This window comes from Miscanthus floridulus, chromosome 8 (assembly GCF_019320115.1).
Source record: "Miscanthus floridulus cultivar M001 chromosome 8, ASM1932011v1, whole genome shotgun sequence".
Lineage (NCBI taxonomy): Eukaryota > Viridiplantae > Streptophyta > Magnoliopsida > Poales > Poaceae > Miscanthus > Miscanthus floridulus.
Window position 1 is genome coordinate 186,817,808 of NC_089587.1, and position 25,822 is coordinate 186,843,629.

Consider the following 25,822-nt stretch of genomic DNA (forward strand, 5'->3'; position numbering starts at 1 on the left):
GAATACAATAAAACGAAAATAGCAGATCAACATGGAAGGAATAAGAGTCGACCAACTTATCTCATCCATGTCAGAAAGAAGTCGTCCAGCTATACACGTCTTGCCCACTGGCACTTCAGGTAATAATGAGGATATATACATTGTTGTGGGTGCCGATGGACCCAGAAAAAATGGAATGTCAGTTAATAGGATCAAATTTTCACCATGGTTGCGGTAAGTCTACACATCTACAAGGCAGGCCCTCTAGTTTGCTCTAGTTTCGCCACTGGCGCTGGTCCTTGTATCCTTGCCATGGTCAATGATTTGTCAGTCTATCTCAAAACAAAACACAAAAGGAAGAAACGTCACCAAAATCAGCTCACCCAGATAAAGGAACTTGTTGTTCATGGTTGTGTCTGCTGGCTTTAGAGTTGAAATTGCTGCTGAATAAGCAGAACACACAACCAATTCGAACTCTCAATCTAAAGCGCATGATACAGAACAGAGGGAGAAACCTTATGGAGCGTTACCTCACTGGCAGCCCATGGTTCATGGATTCAGGCACTCGCTCGAACAGGTGGCGTGCATGTGCGGTTGCCCTCGTGCTCTAGCACAGTTTCGCCTTCGTACACCCCGAGAGTGCACGTCCCGTTCCTCCAGCGCCGCCATCGAGGTGGCCGTCGCCTTCGCCCGCGCTGCTTGGACCGGCTCGCGCATGCGAGCGCAGCAAGCCGGGCGTGGGCCCTCCAAGGGAGAGCGACGCCGAGGGAAAGGGAATGCGAGGTCCATGGACCCTGCGCATACCTGTGCGCCGCATCGAATACTAGAGCATTCGGCACGGGCACATCTGTGATCTGCCGAGGAGTGTTATGGCGTGCGGACGGCGACCGGCGATCGCGAGCGATGGTCGTCACCGCCACCACATCTCCCACGACTGCCCGGCCCGGCGTCCTTTCCCTCGCTTCCCGGTCGCATGTTTGTGCTGGGCCTAACGGCTTCAGCTCGGCCGCTTCAATCCCAAGGAAGCCCAGCAGGCCAGCGCCGCAGTACAACAGAGGAGAAACGGCACCCCCAATGGGCTTGCTAACTTGGTCCGTAAGCCCAACACATACCAATGGTCAAGTCGTGGTTCTTTTCCTTTTCCTTCCAAAAAATTGCTGAAGTTGCAAGTAAGGTTCAGGACCTTTTAGATAAGAGTTCATTTGTATGGGTAGATGACCCTCCTAATTCTATCCTGCAATTGCTAGTAAACGATGTAACCATTTTATCCAAACAATAAAGTTTGCCAAATTATTCAAAAAAAAAAGAACTTATAGACATGAACAGATTTGATAAATAAAAACTCACATAATTGGGTTCCAAATGTTAGTTTGATCTCCACCAGCTAATTGGGCCCTTGGATCCACGCCTTGATGGGGACGGCCAACCGCTGCATGGTTGGTGGGCCCCCGTCGCACAGCACCATAAAAGAGAGGTGGGGGTCGGGGCACAAGGTACGAGGTTCCCCTGAGACGCCAGATGCCCCACCGATGTTCTAAGTATAGCGAATGAGTATAGCAGTTTCAAGGATTTTATGGACACCAGACCACCAATTTTCAAAGAAGCGGCAGAGCCATTGGATGCAGAAGAGTGGATAAACAACATGGAAGATTTCCTTACTTAATCTCGTATAATTGGTCGGTTCTGTTACAGGTTCATGATGTGGAGTTTGATGAAACAAATGGTTCCCAAGAGGAAGATGAGAATCTAGATGATGTAAGACGCACTCAATTGGTCAATGCAATGAAGAACATGCATATTGGTGATATAAGGCCTAGAGGTGATAGATGTTGAAGATGACAAGAATCAAGTACTCTCTAACTCAAATGTGCAAGCTAGTGGTTCTCATGATCAAATCCAAGCAAGCACTAGTAATGGCAATGTGCAAGATCAACAAATGGCTAATTCATCATCTCAACTAAATGATCAATCAAATGCTAGCAATCAAGTGTAAGTGCTTCAACCAATCAATGTTGCAAGAGATCATCCATTGGATACTATCATTGGTGATATTTCAAGAGGTGTGCAAACAAGATCAAGATTGGCTTCATTTTGTGAGCATTTCTTATTTGTGTCATCCATTGAACCTAAGAAGATAGATGAAGCTTTGAGGGATGTTGATTGGATTAATGCTATACATGAAGAGCTAAACAACTTCACAAGAAACCATGTATGGGATTTAGTTGAGAGGCCTAAGGATCATAATGTGATTGGAACTAAGTGGGTCTTTCAGAACAAGCAAGATCAAGATAAGATAGTAATAAGGAACAAAGCAAGATTAGTGGCTCAAGGTTATACTCAAGTTGAAGGTCTTGACTTTGGTGAAACATATGCCCCGGTTGCAAAATTGGAAGTAATTAGGATCTTGCTAGCTTATGCTTGTGCCAACAACATCAAGTTGTACCAAATGGATATAAAAAGTACATTTCTCAATGGGTACATCAATGAGCTTGTGTATGTTGAGCAACCTCCCGGTTTTGAAGATGAGAAAAAAACCCAATCATGTCTACAAGTTGAGAAAGGCTTTGTATGGATTGAAGCAAGCACCTAGAGCATGGTATGAGAGATTGAGGGATTTTCTACTCTCTAAGGGATTCAAGATGGAAAAGGTTGACACCACTCTTTTCATCAAGAAGCTTGGAAATAACTTGTTTGTAATGTAAATCTATGTTGATGATATCATCTTTGGATCAACAAATCAAGAATTTTGTAAGGAGTTTGGCAAGATGATGGCAAGTGAGTTTGAGATGTCTATGATTGGAAAGCTTAGTTACTTCCTTGGTCTTCAAATCAAGCAAATGAAGAATGGCACATTTATGAGTCAAGGCAAGTATATCAAGGACATACTCAAGAAGTTTGAAATGGATGAGAGTAAAGCTATTAGTACACCAATGGGGAACAGTGGAAGCTTGGATAGTGATGCTAGTGGCAACATGGTAGATTAAAAGATGTATCGGTCTATGATTGGAAGTCTACTCTATGTGACCGCATCAAGGCCGGATGTGATGTTTAGTGTATGCATATGTGCTAGATTTTAAGACTCACCAAGAGAAAATCACTTGAAGGCAACTAAGAGAATATTGAGGTACTTGAAGCATACACAACATGTTGGATTATGGTATCCTAAAGGAGCAAGATTTGAGTTGATTGGATATTCTGATTCTGATTATGCGGGATGCAAAGTAGAGAGAAAGAGCACATCGGACACATGTCAACTATTGGGAAGATCACTTGTGTCTTGGTCATCAAAGAAGCAAAATAGTATAGCACTTTCAACTACCGAAGCGGAGTATATTTTGGCTGATAGTTGTTGTGCTCAATTACTTTAGATGAAGGCTACCTTAAGTGACTTTGGAATCAAGTTCAAACAAGTGACATTGCTATGTGACAATGAAAGTGCCATGAAGCTCACCAACAACCCGGTTCAACACTCAAGAACAAAGCATATAGATGTTCGTTATCACTTCATAAGAGATCACCAACAAAAAGGGGACATTTGCATAAAGAGTGTGGGCACCGATGATCAACTTGCCGACATATTCACCAAGCCACTTGATGAGAAGAGGTTTTGCAAGCTAAGGAATGAATTGAACATACTTGACTTCTCCAATATGTGTTGATGCACCCCCACTATATGACATGCCTCTCCTTCGAGCCAAGCAAGGTAAGATTGATTGACATGTCATTCATCCATTGCTAAGGACTTGTTTAGTGCATCTAGTCATTCCTATTATGTCCTAGGCTCATTCATGAAAATCAAATGAATTTGATGCTTGTATGGTACCACTAATTGCTTGTATGTTTGAAATGATCTAGTGGTAGCATATGACATGTTTATGGGCTTATAAACCTAGTGTTTGATTTAGAAAATGAGCTATAAGTGTTTAACTCAATATGGTACAAGATAACCCTTATTTGGAGGTGTGAAGAAGCTTGTCCTTGGATCAAACCGAGTTAAATATCTTTTGTAAGTAAACTAGATTGAACCAAATTGAAAAATGATCCTCATTTCACATGGTTTCACCCCAATCTATCTATAATTTAAACCTATAGAGAAACAAAGATATGAGTGATAGGGGAGTATTTGACATAGGGGGAGAGATGGGAGAGATATGATAAAAGAAAGGGATCAATTAAAATTTTGCGCACACAAGTAGGGGGAGCAAGCTCATGAACTTGTATGGTGCATTTGAATGTGTATTTCATGTGTTTGCTTGCATGGCACAAGTTCTAAATTTCAATATCCATGCTTGTGTGGTGTATGCTAGTTATAGGTTTGAATGATGAAATGAAAAACTAGCATGCATAGGCTAAAGTAACTAGACCTATGTTTATTCTATGGAAACTAGACCTTTGCTTGTAATATTGATCTCATGGGGTATTCTAGTTTTTTTGTGTATGTCTAGTTATTAATGGTGCTAAGGGCAAACTTCAAGGTGCAACTCCGATTGGTATCACGCTTCAAAGGTCCATCTCTTATACCTTAGCATCATTTGGTAGAAATTGTCTCCTATATTTCCTATCTAATTATATGTGCAAAGCTTCAATCCAAACTCTTAGCACATATGTAGGGGAAGCAATTGCTATCATATGGAGTTCATGAAACTTGTCCATATCCTTTACACATGGTAAATATGCTTGGGCAAGCAACATAGATTCAAATGAACTTTAATTCATATCTTTGTATAAGGGTTGTCATCAATTACCAAAAATGGAGAGATTGAAAGCTATAGTTTGGTTTTGGTTAATTGATGAAACCCTAAGTGCTAACCTAGTTTATCAAGATGATTATGAGATAGGTAGCACTACTCCAAGTGATGAAGCAATGACGAAGATCATGACATTGGTGATGATCAAATGCTTGAACTTGGAAAAGAAAAAAGAGAAAAACAAAAGGCTTAAGGCAAAGGTATAAAATGTAGGAGCTATTTTATTTTAGTGATCAAGACACTTAGTGAGTGTGATCACATTTAGGATAGATAGACATACTATTAAGAGGAGTGAAACTCGTATCGAAATACGGTTATCAAAGTGCCACTAGATGCTCTAATTTATTGCATATGCATTTAGGATCTAGTGGAGTGCTAACACCCTTGAAAATATTTGTGAAAATATGCTAACACATGTGCACAAGGTGATACACTTGGTGGTTGGCACATTTGAGCAAGGGTGAAGAAGATAGAGTCGAAGAGGAGTTAGTCGCGCTGGTTACAGAGTGACCAAACACGTCCGGTATGTGACCGGACACGTCTGGTTTTTTGGTGGCAGACTCAGCGACCGGATGCATCCGGTCGCCACACCAGACGCGTCCGGTGTGAATTAGTAGGCACAGTGTTCGGTAGGGCAGTCGATCGGACACTGGCAGTGTCCAGTCCGGTATCACCGAACATGTCCGGTCGAGCAAGGAGGCTTACTAGACTCGACCGGATGCAGCGGCTAAGCGTCCGGTCATTTGTGTTTCAGCGTCCGGTGTGAGCGTCCGATCGTCGGCAAAATGAGCAGCAATGGCTAGGCTAGTTCAAACAGGACACATGGCAGTCTAGGAGCTACTGGATACGTCCGGTACGCCGACCGAACGCATTCGGTATTCATGACCGAAGCGTCCGGTGCTGCGTCTGGTGTAGTGTGACCGGAGCGTCCGGTCGACGTGCAGTCAGCCTATTTTTTGAGCCAACGGCTCTATTTGATGGGGGCTTCTATTTAAAGCCCCTTGGCTGGCTCAAGCTACAACCCTTGCACATTTTCATTGACATAGCAACCTTGTGAGCTTAGCCAAAGCCCTTCCACTCATCTCCATCATTGATTCATCATCTTTGTGAGATTGGGAGAGAATCCAAGTGCACTGCTTGAGTGATTGCATCTAGAGGCACTTGGTATTCGTGTTGTGCTATGGATTTCGCTTGTTACTCTTGGTGGTTGCCACCACCTAGACGGCTTAGTGCAGCGGTGGAGGATTGGCATGAGTTGGTGATTGTTCGTGGCCATCTCCGGTGATTGTGAGGGGATTTCTACCTTCCCCGGCGGAGCACCGAAAGGTAACTCTAGTGGATTGCTCGTGTCATTGAGTCACCTCACTTATGGGTCGGTTCTTGCGGTGTCCTATCGTGTGGATGAGGTTTGTGAAACACCTCTTAGCCGCCGAACCACCAAGTGTTGGTCGACACAACGGGGACGTAGCGTGTTGGCAAGCACGTGAACCTCGGGAGAAAATCGATTGTCTCTTGTCTTTGGCATTCTCTTGGTGATTGGCTATATATTCATCTTGTGATTGGTTCATCCCCTACATGGTGGTATAATCACCATACTCACTTATTTACATTCTTGCAAACTAGTTGATACAAGCTCTTTAGTGTAATTAGAATTGAGAGCTTGCTTTATTATTTACATTCATCTAGTTGAGCTCCTTAGAGTAGCAAGTTTGAGAGCTTTTAGTGAGTAGTTACATAGCAAGTTTGTGTGCCTAAGTAATCATTACAACTAGAATTGTTGGATAGGTGGCTTGCAACTCTTGTAGAGCTAGAGCAAGTTTGCATTACGCTATTTGTCATACTAATCAAATTGCTCTAGTGAATTTGTAGATTTTTAAATAAACTATTCACCCCCCTCTAGCCATATTAGGACCTTTCAGAAGGGGAAGGGGAAAGAGGCCTACCTCGTCTTGCACCACGCTGTCGGCTCACCGGCGCATGAGAAAAAGGCCAAGAGGGAGAGCTACTCGTCGGTCTTGCATGGGCTCTAGCCAAGGGCATCGCAGCTAGGCCCCTCGATGGTGGCGAGCTCACCCGTTGGGGAGCGCGCGCACTGGTGAGGAGGCCGGCGACGACGCCATGCTCCACTACGCTCTCACTCTCGGTTGCTGCGCACTGAAGTGAGAGAAGGGGAGGGAGGAGAGTGTGGCTAGGGTTAAGGGGGGCCAGCCACGCAGGGGGAGCGGGGTCTCACCACCGCGAACGACGGCGCCGCCATCTCTCTCAGGCTGTCATGGGTGGCCACCGCCGCATCTCACTCAGGTGTAGGGGAAAGCGAATAGAGAGGAGGGGACGGTGAAGAGTGAGATTAGGGTTTAGGGGAGCAGCGCCAGCCAGTGGTTTTTTCGCCGAAACGGCCAGACAGCCGTTTGATGCAGATGAACGGCCAAGATCATGATGGGCCGAATTTAGCCTAGGCGGGCAAGAGGAATCTCGGCCCAGGCCCAGGTTGCGACCTGGGCACGGGGAGGCACTGTGAGCATGTGTTGTGCGTTGCTGGGCCAAGCGCGTGTTGAGCGTTGCTGGGACGTGCGCTGCTATGCGTTGTTGGGACATGCACGAGTGCCTGAAGGGTTGGGCCAAATGCACAGTAATGTTTATATATTTGTTTATTTATTTTTAGAAGCGAATCTTGATGAATTTTGATTAGTTTTTAATCTCTATTCAATTTTGAACCAACGGGAAAAATTGTTCAGAGAGTAGATGTGTCGGTGTTTCGTACAAGCACCGGCAAGTAAATTTATAGTAATGCGCGTTAGGTTCGGATGGTGCGCTAAAGGACACAGGAATTATACTGGTTCGGGCGGAACGTCCCTACGTCCAGTTTGTTGCTGCTTGTGTTATTAGCACCGTAAACGATCTGTAGTAAGGGATACAAACTGCCGAGAGAGGGACTGGTCCCAAGTCTCTGATCGAAGGATTGAAAGGTGGTCAAGAGCTTCGTAGCTGCTTGAATGTGTGTGAGTGCGTTCTATTGTTCGGTCCTATTTTTCCCGTCTGTTTGATGGAGGACATGCCTCCCCTTTTATAGATGAAGGGGCTGGCTTTACAAGGGTGAGAGCTCCAGGATGCGTACTCTACTTAGCCTTGTGGCTCATGTCTACCTGGTCAGGTCCTCCATTCTAATGAGTGCGAAGGAAGATAAGTGCTTATGATGTCGTCAATATCTCTGTAGGATGTCAGATCAGTCACAGCATGCTGCCCCCAGGGTATGGGCTGTAGTACAGTGGTTTTGACTTAGGGGCCTCCCCCAGCCTTGCTCCACACGCCTTCTGGTTCCTATGATTCCTGTTGGGAGAATTCGGGGTCGGGGTCCGGTGTAGCGCCGTGGCCAAGGCTCTCTGACTTGGAGGACCTAAGGGGTCGGGAAGAGGGCCCCCCCCCCCGCTTCCTCGGGTCCACAGCGCGGTGACGGAGTATCCGTCGTTCGTGGAGATAGCAAATCCGTTCTTGGAGTGTAGCAGTTGTCGTATATCTTCGTTGGGTTCCGTGTCCTAGAGCTGAAGGCGGCGCCTACAACTCTACAGAGTGAGGTGCACGTACCTGTAATACCTTTTGGGCTCTGCGGCGCCCGGAAGGGTCTAAAGCGTCAGTCCTGTCGTTCCCTGGCAGATCTTTTCCTGTCAGGGTGCAGGGTATGGTCGTTGGAGCCATGGTTGACCCGAACATCTTGTCTCGTCCTGTACCCATCGTTATGAGGGATAGATATCGATCAGGGCGAGGCTCGTTCTAGGCCGTCGGATGAGACGGAGGCCAGTCCCTATCTCTTGGGCGAGACTAACCCTATCCCTCCGGGATCGGGCGAGGCGGAATCTATCCCTTAGCCTTCGGGCGAGACCGAGCCCGCCCTATAGGCGTCGGGCGAGACAGAGATTAGTCTTGAGCCTTTGGGGCAAGGCAGGGTTATCCCACAAAGGCGTCGGGTGAGGCTGACCCCACCCCTCCGGGATCGGGCGAGATGGAACTCATCCCTCAGCCCTCGGGTGAGACCGAGCCCGTCCTCAAGGCGTCGGGCGAGACGGAGTTTATCCCTCGGTCCTCGGGCGAGACCGAGCCCGTCCCAAGGGTGTCGGGCGAGGCAGAACCGAACTCCTGTCATTCGAACAAAGGATGACATGGCGCCCTTATGCGTCCAGAAGTTTTTTACGTTCGGTGGTTATCGGTTCCACCTTCTGGGGTACCCCGGTATTAGGTCCCCGACAAGATGAGTACAATGAGATGCTTCTGAAAAGTAGATAAACAATTTATCAAGTTTCCGCTGCAAAGTTTAATGTTTATTATCTTCTAATTAAATTCGAACTAATAGGAGAATTTAATTTGAAGAGTAGTAACATTTAGTAAATTATGATCATGTTGATCCTCTAATTAAATGGAACCAACAGAAAAATTTAATTAGAGGAGTAGTCCATTTTTGTTTATGTTAAATTATGGTATTGTTATTTTCTGACCAACGTTGATGATAACAATATTATAATGAGTTTAAGTTTGAGGTTTAAATCTTTGATAAATTTTACACCAACATAGTCAATTTTTCAGAGAGTAGATAAGGATCAAGAAATGCTCCTGAACTAATAGAATGTATTTTATTAATATGTTTCCGCTGCAATGAAGTTGATTATCTTCTAATTAAATTCAAACCAAGAGGAAAAATTAATTTTGAAGAGTAGTTATATGGATTTCAAGTTAATTTATGAGTTTTATGCATTAATTCTATTTTCTGCCCAACGGTGATGTAGAATTGATGTAGAAGCATATTGTATGTTTATTTTAACCGACGAGATCACTCGGCTACATGTCAACGGGCTACAATGCTAGGTTATGTGGTTGAAAAAGGCTCGAGTCAAGCCAGTTCAGGATAGTTTTTTTTTGTTAGTTTATCAATTTTCTGATTAAATTGGAACCAACAGAAAGATTTAATTGGAAGATGAAGTATAAGTGAATGTTTTAGCCGTTATGACTAAATTTCGAATAGATGTATCTCACATGGGGAGAAGTTTGGTATAGTACTAGTCAATCCTGCATGGCGGGAGAAGTTTTGTGATGATTCACATGTTTTGTATCCCGCATAGCAAGAGAAGTTTGGGTAGCTCTTATGATGTCCTAGTATTGACCGTGGCACAATAGAAATGTATCGTCATGATCAATACTAACCAAAAGATAAGAAAAGGATGCAAGCATGACTTGCAAAAGTACTGCTAATGAAAGACCTCGTTGAGTTTTTTAAAGTGAATAAAAGAAAGTGTACTCCTAAATGGATTAAGAAATAACTTTGTTTATATGACACAATCATGTGAATGAAGTAAGTTATATATGTCTCCTCGTTCACAGTTTTTCTTAATGGTTCTCGAAATTATGGCAGTAAAGTTCATGCCATATTTCGAGGAGGGGAATATTAAAATTAATTAAGAAAACTACTCTTCATTAAGAGTGAGATAAAGATTAAGTAAGAATGATACTCTTCATTAAGAGTGAGATAAAGATTAATTAAGATGTATGCAACCGTCAGAGGAGTACAACGGTCACAACAATGATACCCCTAAGCAAAGAAATAGCTAAATTCCTGGACCTTTTAAAGTTCCGACAGAAAGATAGCGTAGTCAGCCTCAAAGATGTTAAGATGGTGCTTAAAGTGTCATATGAGGTTTTAACAGATTAAACCCAAAATAAGATATTTGAAGATACACCATCTTTAGAAAAGATGGAATGATCTGGGGGAGCATAGTTTGTAGAGGTATGTAGAGACCTAAGACTTGAAGAGAAGCGGGACTACGTGCCCACTTCAGTGATTCAAACAATGAATTTCTTAATACCTGTTGATGTTGTATGACTTATACAACACCTATTGTTGGCTCTTCGTAGAAGATGAATAATGTAAACAAGGATCTTGTGATACAGGAGCATGTAGAACCAATTGCCTCTTGGTAATGAAGGGCTACAACAGTCCCATATGAAAGTGTCAGTAGCTGAGGTCCTAGAAGATCTCAAAGAATTAGTAAACTAGTTTTCTAATAACTATGAAGTTTATGTTAGTAAAGAAACTCAAATGGAGGATGATCCCACCTCATTTGAAGAAGCCATGAGAAGCGTTTACTCGTTTAAATGGCAAGAAGCTATGGAAGCTAAAATGAATTCGATGAATACCAACGATGTTTGGGACTTAAAAGTAATTCCTAATGAAGCCAAAACAGTAGGTTGTTAATAGGTCTACAAGACAAATTGTGACTCCAAAGGGAATGTAGAAAGATATAAATCACGACTTGTAGCAATATGCTTTATGCAAAGAGAATGAATATATTACAATGAGAGTTTTCTCTCTAGTCTTATGCAAGAAATCTTTTAGAATCATAATGGTATTTATGGCACATTACGATTTACAGTTACATTAGATGTATGTAAAGACAGCATTCCTCAATGGGGATTTATATGAAAAATGATTACATGGCATAACCCAAAAGGTTTTGTCGTGGAAGAAAAGAACATATGGGATGCCACCTGTAGAAATCCATTTATGGGTTAAATATAAGTCTCTAGATAGTAGTATTTGAAGTTGATAAGAAAGTTTGGGTTTTAAAGAAAATGAGAAGGACGATAGCGTTTATGCGAGGATCAAGAATGGAAAATTCATTTTTCACATCCTGTGAATAGATGACATTCTACTCCTTAGTAGTGATGTTAATCTGTCATTGGAGAAGTTTTGTTCTCAAGTTTCAATATGAATGATCATGGTGAAGTGCATTGGTTCTAGGAATCAAAATTCTCCAAGATAGAAAAAATGGGGTGTTAGGACTATCACAAATGCATATTTAGAAAAGATTCTAAAGAAGTAAAGTATGCAAGAGAGTAAACCTACGCCTGCTCCTATAGTCAAGGGTAATAGTTTTAGTAACTTTAAGTGTTCTAGGAACCGATATGAGATCGATCAAAAGAATATGGTTCCATATGCTTCAGCTGTTGGAGGCTTGATGTGTGTACAAGTACAAGTAAGAACTTACCCTGACGTAGTTTATGTATCCGAGATATTTTGGCAGAAGTCTAGTTCAGATATAGATCACTGGAATTGAGTTGAGAATGTCTTGCATTTTTGCAAAGTATTATAGGCCTCATGTTGAGTAAGAAAGAATAAAAACTCTCTGAAAGGTCCTAATGGCTAGAGGGGGGTGAATAGCCTATTAAAAATTTCTACAACAACACTTAGCAAACTGGTTAGATAATTATGAGGCAAAGCAAGTGTTGTCCTAGCCTACTAAAAATTGCAAGCTACCTACCACAATATTAGCTTATATAGTTTCTATCCACATAATAGCTATGTCACTACACTAAGTTATTGCATTCTCAAATGCTAACTAAAGAGTCACACTAACCAAATTAACAAGCTCTCACAACTAGCTAAACTAAAAAGCTTGACAACTAGTTTGCGGTAATGTAAAGAGAGTGAGCAAGATGGTTATACCGTTGTGTCGAGAAAGGAGCCAATCAATCACAAGAATGAATATCAATGAAGACCAATCACCTCGGAATCAAATGATGACACAATGATTTTTTACCGAGGTTCACTTGCTTGCCGGCAAGCTAGTCCTCGTTGTGGCAATTCACTCACTTGGAGGTTCACGCGCTAATTGGCATCACACGCCAAACCCTCAATAGGGTGCCGCACAACCAACATAAGATGAGGATCACACAAGCCATGAGCAATCCACTAGAGTACCTTTTGGCTCTCCGCCGGGGAAAGATCAAGAACCCCTCACAATCACCATGATCGGAGCCGGAGACAATCACCAACCTCCACTCGATGATCCTTGCTGCTCCAAGCCATCTAGGTGGCAGCAACCACCAAGAGTAATAAGTGAATCCCGCAGTGAAACACGAACACCAAGTGCCTCTAGATGCAAACACTCAAGCAATGCACTTGGATTCTCTCCCAATCTCAAAAAGATGATGAATCAATGATGGAGATGAGTGGGAGGACTTTGGCTAAGCTCACAAGGTTGCTATGTCAATGCAAATGGCCAAGAGAATGAGCTAGAGCTAGCCATGGGGTTTAAATAGGAAGCCCCCATGAATAGAGCTGTTGGGCTCCTCACTGCCCTGAACACGGGGCGACCGGACGCGCAGGTCAGATCGACTGGACGCTGTACCCCAGTGTCCGGTCGCACAATGTGTGCCACGTGTCCCCTACTTCAAACGTTGATCGCCCGATCTCAATGGTCACTAGTACATTTAAGTTGTGACTAGATGCGCTACTTCGAAGTGACTGGACGCTGGACCTCTGCATCTGGACATTTCCAGTAAACATCCAGAAGCGAGAAATCACGATCGGACACGTTCGGTCATGCTCGACCGTACTCACCCAATGTTTGGTCACCCGGCGTCTCCTTTGTGCGCTGCCATGTCAGCAGGACCGGACGTAACCCTCCAGCTAAGGGTGGGTGTTCGGTTCTCGATTCGGTTCTCTCGGTTATTAATGAAATTCAGTTCCTAGAAAATGGGAACCGATCGGTTCCAAAAAATTTTAGTAACCGAGCATTTCGGTTCTCGGTTATTTTGGTTCGGTTCTGGTTCTAACCGAACTAACTGAATTTTTTTAGAAGACCTCAGGACAACAATAAATATACCTGTTGTAAGGCAAATTTATGCAACACTATGTTCATTTTTCATAATAATAATGTATAAAAAACAATAGCAATACAGTAACACAAATATATAGCAGTTCAAATATAAAACACTACACATAAACCAAACATAATCTTATAAATACAAGTAAGTGAAGTATAATTCATGTAATTCGGTTCTTTCAGTTAATTCGGTTAACCGAGAATAGGAACCGAATTTTCTTCGGTTATTTCTGTTCCTCAATATCAGGAACCGAATAAGGAACCGAATTTTTTGGTTCCGGTTCTTTTGGTTTCGATTTTGGTTTCGGTTCTCGGTTAAATTTGCCTAGGGCAACCTCCAGCGTCTGGTCACTAAGTGACCCAGCATTTGGTCAGAGACCGATGCCAGCATCTTCGCTGCTTCTATAGACCGAACACGCTGGTCCTTCCGAGACTAGCGTCTGGTCACTCACAGTGACCTCCGTCTTTTCTGTATAGGGTGTCGGTGGCACCGTCGGACTATCCGCACTCTATGGGCGGACACTCCTCCAGTGAAGTTCCTAACCCTTGCTCAAATATGCCAACCACCAAGTGTATCACCATGTGCACATGTGTTAGCATATTTTCACAAACATTTTCAAGGGTGTTAGCACTCCACTAGATCCTAAATGTATATGCAATGAGTTAGAGCATCTAGTGGCACTTTAATAACCATATTTCGATACGAGTTTCACCCCTCTTAATAGTATGGCTATCAATCCTAAATGTGATCACACTCACTAAGTGTCTTGATCACCAAAAACAAATTGGCTCCTATGACTTATACCTTTGCCTTGAGCCTTTTGTTTTTCTCTTTCTTCTTTTCAAGTCCAAGCACTTGATCATCACCATGGCATCACCATCATCATGTCATGATCTTCATTTGCTTTATCACTTGGAATGTGCTACCTATCTCATGATCACTTGATAAACTAGGTTAGCACTTAGGGTTTCATCAATTCACCAAAACCAAACTAGAGCTTTCAATCTCCCTCTTTTTGTAATTGATGACAACCCTTACACAAAGATATGAATTGAAATTCAATTGAATCCATGTTGCTTGCCCAAGCATTTTACCATGTGTAAAAGGATATGGACAAGTTTCATGAACCCCAAATAGTAGCAATTGCTTCCCCTACATATGTGCTAAGAGTTTGGATTGTAGCTTGCACATATGCTTAGATAGGAAATATAGAAGACAATGTCTATAAAATAATGCTAAGGTATAAAAGATGGACCTTTAAAGCGTGATACCAATCGGAGTGCACCAATATACCATCCTTAGCATCATGGTTAGCTCTATATCACTTGAAAATGAAAACACTAGATAACCTATGCATGCTAGTTTTTAATTTTATCATTCAAACCTACAACTAGCATACACCACACAAGCATGGATATTGAAATTTAAAACTTGTGCCATACAAGCAAACATATGAAATGCACATTCAAATGCACCACACAAGTTCATGAGCATGCTCCCCCTACTTATGTGCTCAAAAATTTAATTAATCCCTTTTCTTTGTCATATCTCTTCCCCTATGTCAAATTCTTCCCCTATTACTTATATCTTCATTTCTCTCCCCCTTTGTTGTCTTTTCACTATCTTTGTACAGTATTTCTCCCCCTTTGTCATCAATGACCACAAAGGCTCAAAATGTAGATAGGTTGAGATTATTAATGTCAATCAATGGGGTGAGGATCATTTACCCAAAATTGGTCTAATCTAGAATACTTGCCAAAGATATTTAAGTTGGTTTGATCTAAGGACAAGCTTCTTCACACCTCTAAATAAGGGTTATCTTGTACCATGTTGAGTTAAACACTTAGAGCTCATTTTCTAGATCAAACACTAGGTTTACAAAGCCCACAAACATATCATATGCTACCACTAGATCAAAATAAGCATAGAAGTAATAGTGGTACTATATAATCATCAAATTCATTTGATTTTCATGAATGAGCCTATTAAATGTGAAAGATGTCTAGATGCACTAAATATGTCCTTAGCAAGGATGTATGCCATGCCAATCAACTTTTACCTTGGATTGCTCGAAGGAGATGCATGTCATATAAGTGGGGGGTGCATCAACACATATTTAAGAAATCCAATATGTTCAACTCATTCCTTAGCTTACAAAACCTTTTCTCATCCAATAGCTTGGTGAATATATCGGCAAGTTGATCTTCGGTGCCTACACTCTCAATGCAAATGTCCCCTTTTTGTTGGTGATCTCTTATGAAATGATGGCGGACATCAATGTGCTTTGTTCTTGCATGTTGAACCAGATTGTTGGTTAACTTGATTGCACTCTCATTGTCACATAGCAATAGCACTTGTTTGAACTTGATTTTAAAGTCACTCAAAGTGGCCTTCATTCAAAGTATTTATGCACAACAACTACCGGCGGATATGTATTCGGCTTCGGCGGTTGATAATGCAACACTGTTTTGCTTCTTTGATGACCATGAAATAAGTGATCTTCCCAACAATTAACATGTGCCTAAGGTGCTCTTCCTTTCAACCTTACATCCTGCATAATCCGAGTCAGAGTAACCAACTAGCTCAAATTTTGCTCTTTTGGGATACCATAAACCAACATTTTGTGTATGATTCAAGTACCTCAATATTCTTTTTGTAGCCTTCAAATGACTTTCTCTTGGTGAGGCTTGAAATCTTGCACACATGCATACACTAAATATGACATCCGGCCTTGATGCGGTCACATAGAGTAGGCTTTCAATCATAGACCGATACAATTTTTGATCCATCATATTACCACTTGCATTAGTATCCAAGTTGCCATTTATTTTCATTGGTGTGCTAATGGCTTTACTATCACTCATGCCAAACTTCTTGATCATATCCTTGATATACTTGCCTTGACTCACAAATATACCATTCTTTAATTGCTTGATTTGAAGACCAAGGAAGTAACTTAATTCTCCAATCATGGACATTTCAAACTCATTAGCCATCATCTTTCAAAATTCTTCACAAAAGTCTTGATTGGTTGATCCAAATATGATGTCATCAACATAGATTTGCAACACAAATAAATTTTTTCCAATCTTCTTGATGAAAAGAGTAGTGTCAACCTTGCCCATTATGAACCCTTTAGAGAGTAGGAAGTCCCTCAATCTCTTATACCATGCTCTAGGTGCTTGCTTCAAGCCATACAATGTCTTCTTCAACTTGTACACATGGTCGGGCTTCTCATCATCTTTAAAACTGAGAAATTGCTCAACATATACTTCTTCATTGATGTAACTATTGAGAAATACACTCTTAACATCCATTTGATAGAGTTTGATGTTATAGGCACAAGCATAGGCTAGCAAGATTCTAATTGCTTCCAATCTAGCAACTGGGGCATATGTTTCTCCAAAGTCAAGACCTTCAACTTGTGTATAGCCTTGTGCTATCAATCTTTCTTTGTTCCTTACTACTATCCCATCTTGATCTTGCTTATTTCTAAAGACCCATTTGGTTCCAATCACATTGTGTCCCTTTAGTCTCTCTACTAATTCCCATACTTGATTTCTTGTGAAGTTATTTAATTCTTCATGCACAGCATTCACCCAATCAACATCTTTTAAGGCTTTATCTATCTTTTTTGGTTCAATGGATGACATAAATGAGAAATGTTCACAAAATGAAGCCAATCTTGATCTTGTTTGTACACCTCTAGAAATATCACCAATGATAGTGTCCAATAGATGATCCCTTGCAACATTGGTTGGTTGGAGGATTGGAACTTGATTGCTTAAACTTGCTTGATCATTAGGTTGAGATGATGTACTAGCCACTTGATCTTTTTCATTATCATGAGAGCCACTTGTACTAGCTTGATTTGTATCATCTTGCACATTTGAGTTAGAGAGCACTTGCACTTGATCATCTTTATCATCATTCACTTGCCTAGGCCTCAATTCACCAGCATCCATGTTCTTCATGGCATTTGAAAGTTGAATACCTCTAACATCTTCTAAGTTTTGATTATCTTCTTGTGAACCCTTGGTTTCATTAAATTCAACATCATAAACTTCCTCAAGAGTACCACTATCCAAATTCCAAACTCTATATGCTTTGCTTGTAGTGGAATAACCAAGTAGGAATCCTTTATCACATTTCTTGTTAAACTTGCCTAATCTAGTGCCTTTCTTCAAGATATAGCATTTGCAACCAAAGACCCAAAAATATGCAATGTTGAGCTTTCTACTATTCAAGAGTTCATATGGTATCTTCTCTTTCAATGGGTGACAATAGAGGCCATTGCTACAATAGCAAGCCATGTTGATAACTTCAGCCCAAAAAGATTGACTCACATTATACTCACTAAGCATAGACCTTGCCATATCAATGAGTGTTCTATTTTTTCTCTCAACAAGTCTATTTGATTGTGGAGTGTACTTGGCCGAGAATTGATGTCTAATTCCAAATTCATCACACAACTCATCAATTCTAGTGTTCTTGAACTCACTATCATTATCACTTCTAACTCTTTTGATGGTTATTTCAAACTCATTGTGAATGCCCTTGACAAATGATTTGAATGTTGCAAACACATCACTTTTGTCCACTAGAAAGAATACCCATGTGTATCTAGTATAATCATTCACTATCACAAAGACATATTTGTTACCACCAATGCTAGTGTATTGTGTTGGCCCAAACAAGTTCATGTGCAATAACCCAAATGCTTTACTAGTGCTCATCATGCTTTTCTTAGGATGGGTGTTTCCAACTTATTTGCTGGCTTGACAAGAGCTACAAAGCTTATCCTTCTCAAACACATCTTTCAAGCCTCTAACCAAGTCATGCTTAACCAATCTATTCAATTGTTTCATTCTAACATGACCAAGCATTCTATGCCATAACCAACCCATGCTAGACTTAGTGAACAAGCATGTAGATAATTTGGCTTCACTAGCATTGAAATCAACCAAGTATAGATTCTCATATCTAAAGCCTTTGAAGATCAAGTTAGAGCCATCTACACTTATGATCTCTACATCATCTACCTCAAAAATGCATTTGAATCCAAGATCACATAATTGAGCCACAGATAGCAAATTGAAGTTCAAGCTCTCTACTAGCAATATATTGGATATGCTCATGTCATTAGATATTGTAATCTTACCAAGTCCTTTGACCTTGCCTTTGCCATTGTCATCAAATATGATACTATCATAACCATCATTGCCATTGGTATTGATTGAGTTGAACATTCTTGCATCACCGATCATGTATTGAGTGCACCCACTATCAAGAACCCAATGCCTTCCTCCGGCTTTGTAATTGACCTACAAAAGAAGATCAATTCTTTTTAGGTATCCAAACTTGCTTGGGTCCTTGAAGGTTAGTCACTAAGCTCTTTGGTACCCAAATGGCTTTCTTCTTTGAGCCCATTCATGGTTTACCAATGAACTTAGCCTTTACACCATTTGCACCCTTGGTAAGCATATAAAATGAATCAAGCTTAATGGAGGATACATTAGCATTTTTGCTCTTTTTTTGCATTCATACTCTTTATGACCAACTTGCTTGCAACTAGTGCAAAACCGACCATTATTCTTCACAAAACTAGTCTTGTGAGGAGCAAAGGCCGCCTTGCCTTTCTTAGGGGTATAGCCCAATCCCTGTTTGTAGAGAGAAGCTCTTTAACTACCCAAGCACATAAGCAAGCGGTCCTCACCACCATAGGCCTTAGCCAAGGTGTGAGTGAGCTTGTTGACCTCCTTCTTGAGGTTGTCATTCTCAACCATTAGTGAGGCACACAAGTGAAACCATCACTACTAGATGAGGTGGAAGTAGAAGTACTACAAGAAGGGTTAGCGAGAGGAACAATGATAGGCATAGATAATGATTCATTAATTATATCACAAGTTAATTCTACATTACAAGTCTCAACATGCTTCTTTTTATTTTGCTCATCAAACAAAGAGGAATGAGCCTTTTCAAGCTTTTTGTGAGCCTTGCCAAGCTTCTCATGGGCTTTCTCTAGCCTCTCATGAGATGCATTGAGCTCATCAAATGCTTGCTTAAGGGCTTTTAGTTCCTTACGCAAGCTTTTGCATTCTCTTCTCTTAATGTCAAAGTGTTCTTTAGCATCTTCTAGCATGTCAAATAGTTCATCCTTAGTAGGTTCATCATCATCACTGTCACTATCATTTTTATTTTCATTTTCATGTTCCTCATCACTTCCATCATCACAAATTTGTACCTTAGTGGCCTTAGCCATGAAGCATAATGGAGTGTCAAAGAGAGAAGGCTTCTCATTGATAGCAATGCTTGCAAGTGCCTTCTTCTTGGTGGTCTTGTCATCATCACTATCATCATCATCACTTGAGGAAGCATCACTATCCCAAGTGACTACATATGAACCACCATTCTTCTTCTTGAAGGTCATCTTATCCTTCTTCTCTTTCTTTTCCTTCTTGTCCTTCTTCTTGTTCTTCTTGTTATCATCTTTGTCGCTATTGTATGGGCATTGAGCAACAAGATGACCTTTGCTTCCACAATTAAAGCACCTTCTTGACTCTTCCTTGTTATTGGATGAAGATTTCTTTCTTCTAGCACGGTAGCCTTTCTTCATTATGAACTTGCCAAATCTCTTGACAAAGAGAGCCATCTTCTCACCATCATCATCCCATGAGCCATCATCTTCACTTGATGTATCTTGCCTTGCCTTGCCCTTAGATAGTGTGGCCTTGAATGCCACGCTCTTCTTCTTCTCATCCTTCTCATCTTTCTTCTTCTTCTTTTCTTTGTTCTCATCATCATCTCCATATGTATCATCGGTCATTATATCTTCCAACACTTAGTTTGGTGTCATGGTGTCCAAACTACTTCTCACTAGAATAGTGACCAATATGCCAAATCTTGAAGGCAAACATCTCAAGAACTTGTGGGAGAAGTCTTTGTCCTTCACCTCTTCTCCAAGTGCTTTGAGATCATTGACAAACACTTGAAGCCTATGGAACATCTCTAGTACACTCTCATCCTCCTTTATCTTGAAGCTTGTAAACTTCTCTTTGAGAATGTATGCCTTTGCACCCTTCATGGCTTGAGTGCCCTCAAATGATTCTTCCAACTATGTACAAGCCTCATGAGTCATCTCAATATTCTTGATTTGCTCAAATGTTCTCTCATCAATTGCATCATGAATGGCACTTAGAGCAATATCATTGTTTTGGAGAAGCACTTCTTTGGCTGTGGTGAGATTCTCCGGATCATCAATCTCAATTTTGGTTTCTACCACCTTCCACACTCTTCTATTGATTGACTTGATATGTGTGGTCATCTTTGATTTCCAATATGAATAATTTGTACCATTAAATTGGGGTGGCTTCTTAGTGTTGTTGATTTGAGCCATTTTTAAACCGAAGGTTGTTAAGCCTCAAATCATAGTGACCTTGGCTCTGATACCACTTAAAAGGTCCTAATGGCTAGAGGGGGATGAATAGCCTATTAAAAATTTCTACAACAACACTTAGCAAACCGGTTAGACAACTATGAGGCGAAGCAAGTGTTGTGCTAGCCTACTAAAAATTGCAAGCCACCTACCATAATTCTAGCTTATATAGTTTTCATCCACACAACAGCTATGTCACTACACTAAGTTAGTGCGCTCTCAAATGCTAACTAAAGAGCCACACTAACAAAACTAACAAGCTCTCATAACTAGCTACACTAAAGAGCTTGACAACTAGTTTGCGGTAATGTAAAGAGAGTGAGCAAGATGGTTATACCGCTGTGTCAAGGAAGGAGCCAATCAATCATAAGAATGAGTACCAATCACCTTGGAATCAAATGATGACACAATGATTTTTTACCGAGGTTCACTTGCTTGCTGGCAAGCTAGTCCTCTTTGTGGTGATTCACTCACTTGGAGGTTCACACGCTAATTGGCATCACATGCCAAACCCTCAATAGGGTGCCACACAACCAACACAAGATGAGGATCACATAAGCCACGAGCAATCCACTAGAGTATCTTTTGGCTCTCCGTCGGAGAAAGGTCAAGAACCCCCCACAATCACCACGATCAGAGCCGAAGACAATCACCAACCTCCGCACGACGATCCTTGATGCTTCCAAGCCGTTTACGTGGCGGCAACCACCAAGAGTAACAAGTGAATCCCATAGAGAAACACGAACACCAAGTGCCTCTAGATGTAAACACTCAAATAGTGTACTTGGATTCTCTCCCAATCTCACAAAGATGATGAATCAATGATGGATATGAGTGGGAGGGCTTTGGCAAAGCTCACAAGGTTACTATGTCAATGCAAATGGCCAAGAGATTGACGAATAGAGTCGTTGGGCTCCACACTGCCTTGAACATGGGGCGACCAGACACGTAGGTTAGATCGACCAGACGCTGAACCCCAGCGTCCGGTCGCACGATGTGTGCCACATGTCCCCTGCTTCAAACGCTGATCGCTCGACCTCAATGGTCACTAGTACATTTAAGTCGTGACTAGACGCGCTGCTTCGAAGTGATCGGACGCTGGACTTTAGCGTCTGGTCATTTCTAGTAAGCATCCAAAAGCGAGAAATCACGACCGGACGCGTTCGGTCATGCTCGACCAGACTCACCCAGCGTCCGGTCACTCGGCGTCTCCTCTGTGAGCTGCCACGTCAGTAGGACCGGACGTAACCCTCCAGCGTCCGGTCACTAAGTGACCCAGCATCCGGTCAGAGACCGACGCCAGCGTCTTCGCTGCTTCTACAGACCGGACGCATCGATCCTTTCGAGACCAGCGTCCGGTCACTCACAGTGACCTCCGTCTTTTCTGTATAGGGCGCCGGTGACACCGTCGGACTGTCCGTACTCTATGGGCGGACACTCCGCTAGTGAAGTTTCTAACCCTTGCTTAAATGTGCCAATAACTAAGTGTATCACCTTGTGCACATGTGTTAGCATATTTTCACAAACATTTTCAAGGGTGTTAGCACTTCGCTAGATCCTGAATGTATATACAATGAGTTAGAGCATCTAGTGGCACTTTGATAACCGCATTTCGATACGAGTTTCACCCCTCTTAATAGTACGGCTATCAATCCTAAATATGATCACACTCACTGAGTGTCTTGATCACCAAAAACAAATTGGCTCTTACGACTTATACATTTACCTTGAGCCTTTTATTTTTTCTTTCTTCTTTTCATATCCAAGCACTTGATCATCACCATGGCATCACCATCATCATGTCATGATCTTTATTTGCTTCATCACTTGTAATGCGCTACCTATCTCATGATCACTTGATAAACTAGGTTAGCACTTAGGGTTTTATCAATTCACCAAAACCAAACTAGAGCTTTCACTCTCAAATAGTTGAGGGTACAAAAGTTAAGTTTTGGCGAGATGTGTAGTGAAATCCACAGCAGTTGCTAACACTCGTAGTTGGAGTATTATTGTGGAAAAGCTCTAAAGAAACAGTTGTGGTGTCATCAGTGATGCATACCATAGTATAGCTTGTCATGAGGCTTAAGGAACATGCAAAAGAGGTTAAGGAAATATGTACCCGAATTTAACAATGGTAGTCAACAACAATAACCATTTAAAGTAAGTTAACTCCTAAGACAACATGTCAAGTGTGCTGCTAAACACATTGACACTAAGATATATGTTGTAAAGGAGAAAATCCAGAATTATTTTGAAAACATTGAGCACATAAATACCGAGTAAGTACTTGCGGATCCGCTTACCAAAGGCTAACCACCTAGTGCGTTCAGAGATCACACAGTCGATATGGGTTTATGGAAAAGTCTATGATTTCTAAATACTAAGGGCCTAATTGAGTATCTGTTTCAAAACAAAGAGATGCGTTGACGACGAGGCACGCTCTATATACTGATCTGTGGGGGAATGAAAACAAGATAAAGTAAGTAAGTTAAGTTTAAGTCATAAGGTGAGATCAAGGGAGAGAATGTTAGTTTGATTTCCACCAACGGCCAATTGGGCCCTTGGATCCGTGCTTTGATCGAGGGCGTCCAACCGCTGCATGGTTGGTGGGCTCCCGTCGCATAGCATCATAAAAGAGAGGTAGGGGCCGGGGCACAAGGTACGAGGTTTTCTTGAGCCGCCAGACGCCCCACCTATGTTCTAACCCTATCCAATCTAAAGAGAAGGGTGCTGCCAGCGACGGGAAGCTCCACCGACTTCATCGTTGCCTCTGCAGTGCCACCACCCGGACGCTGCACCTCGCCTCGTCGTCGGGCACTGTCACTGCACTTCATCACCGGTCGCCACGGGCGCACTAGCTATCAAGGTACATCAACGAGCTGTTTATACCCGCTAGATCTACACCTAGAAGTTTAGAAATTCCTATCATCAAATTCTCCTTACAGAATGCATTCATACATATACAGAAACCAAAGATATATCACACTTTTTTTAAAAAATTCTCCTTACAGAATGCATTCATACATATACAGAAAGCAAAGATATATCACACTTTTTTTTCCAAAGACGAAAACAGCAGCAACAACCAGCAAGCGGATTCCTGGCCACACGGAAACACGGCGTGGGGACCCGCGTGCATGACACAATTACTAACGTACGGAGACTGGCAGATGTGGAGGAACAGGGCGTCGGCTGTGCGGCGTATCTACACTTCGGTGCCCAGCTCCTGGCGCGTCCGGCGGCCGGACTTTAGGCGTTGCTCCGGTAGGACGACCCGAGCTTGGTGACGCTGGCCCTCAGCACGTACTGGTGGTAGGCGGCGGCGATGGCGGCGCCGATTAGTGGGCCCACCCAGAAGATCCACTGCAAAATATAATACACAAACGTTCGACAGTGAGCGGTGGAGGAGCTAACTAAACTACACCTTTCAGTTATGGACTTATGGTTAAACTACACCTTTCAGTTATGGTTTTTTTTATATATAATGAAGGTGTACGTACTAGCGATAGTGTATAATGTAAGATATCCTAAGCAATAGTTTTACTTGCTTGATTATTACTTATCTTGTAAAGATTAGTTTGATTATTGTTGTGGGAAAAATATATATAGTCAAATGCTTGAGCAAGCAACAGCTGTGCAACAACAGGGTTATACTAGTACTAGTTCCAAACAGATGTGGGCATCTTTTAGGTGTCTGTAAGGCTATCTCACAACACCCAAAATACAAGATATATTCGTCCTTTTGGTAGCGCTACAGGCAAAAGGTTCAATACATATTCGATATCTTCTCCAACAACAAGACTTAAAGGAGGATCATTTCTGCAAATGGGTTTCCAGAAGAGATGATGCCCATATTTGGGTTATGCCTCTCAGACAACCCAAAATAAGTCTCCCATATATGTACTCTGTTGGAGGCTGATTTTGGATCTTTTGCTACCTATTTTGGATTTGTTTGCCCATATAGATTCCTTGTTGAAGACGGTCTAAGGTAGGAGGAGGGTGTGGCAAGGGATATGAGGTAGTATATTGCGATAAAGGGGTGCTTATGTCATGCATAAGACTAAACAGTTGTACTAAATAATGGAATAATAGTAGTATATTGTCGGTGTTTCGTACAAGCACCGGCAAGTAAATTTATAGTAATGCGCGTTAGGTTCGGATGGTGCGCTAAAGGACACAGGAATTATACTGGTTCGGGCGGAACGTCCCTACGTCCAGTTTGTTGCTGCTTGTGTTATTAGCACCGTAAACGATCTGTAGTAAGGGATACAAACTGCCGAGAGAGGGACTGGTCCCAAGTCTCTGATCGAAGGACTGAAAGGTGGTCAAGAGCTTCGTAGCTGCTTGAATGTGTGTGAGTGCGTTCTATTGTTCGGTCCTATTTTTTCCCGTCCCTTTGATGGAGGACATGCCTCCCCTTTTATAGATGAAGGGGCGGGCTTTACAAGGGTGAGAGCTCCAGGATGCGTACTCTACTTAGCCTTGTGGCTCATGTCTACCTGGTCAGGTCCTCCATTCTGATGAGTGCGAAGGAAGATACGTGCTTATGATGTCGTCAATATCTCTGTAGGATGTCAGATCGGTCACAGCATGCTGCCCCCAGGGTATGGGCTGTAGTACAGTGGTTTTGACTTAGGGGCCTCCCCCCAGCCTTGCTCCACACGCCTTCTGGTTCCCATGATGAGAATTCGGGGTCGGGGTCCGGTGTAGCGCCGTGGCCAAGGCTCTCTGACTTGGAGGACTTGAGGGGTCGGGAAGAGGGCCCCCCGCTCCCTTGGGTCCATAGCGTGGTGACGGAGTATCCGTCGTTCGTGGAGATAGCAAATCCGTTCTTGGAGCGTAGCGGTTGTCGTATATCTTCATTGGGTTCCGTGTCCCAGAGCTGAAGGCGGCGCCTACAACTCTACAGAGTGAGGTGCACGCACCTGTAATACCTTTTGGGCTCTGCGGCGCCCGGAAGGGTCTAAGCATCAGTCCTATCGTTCCCTGACAGTTCTCTTCCTGTCAG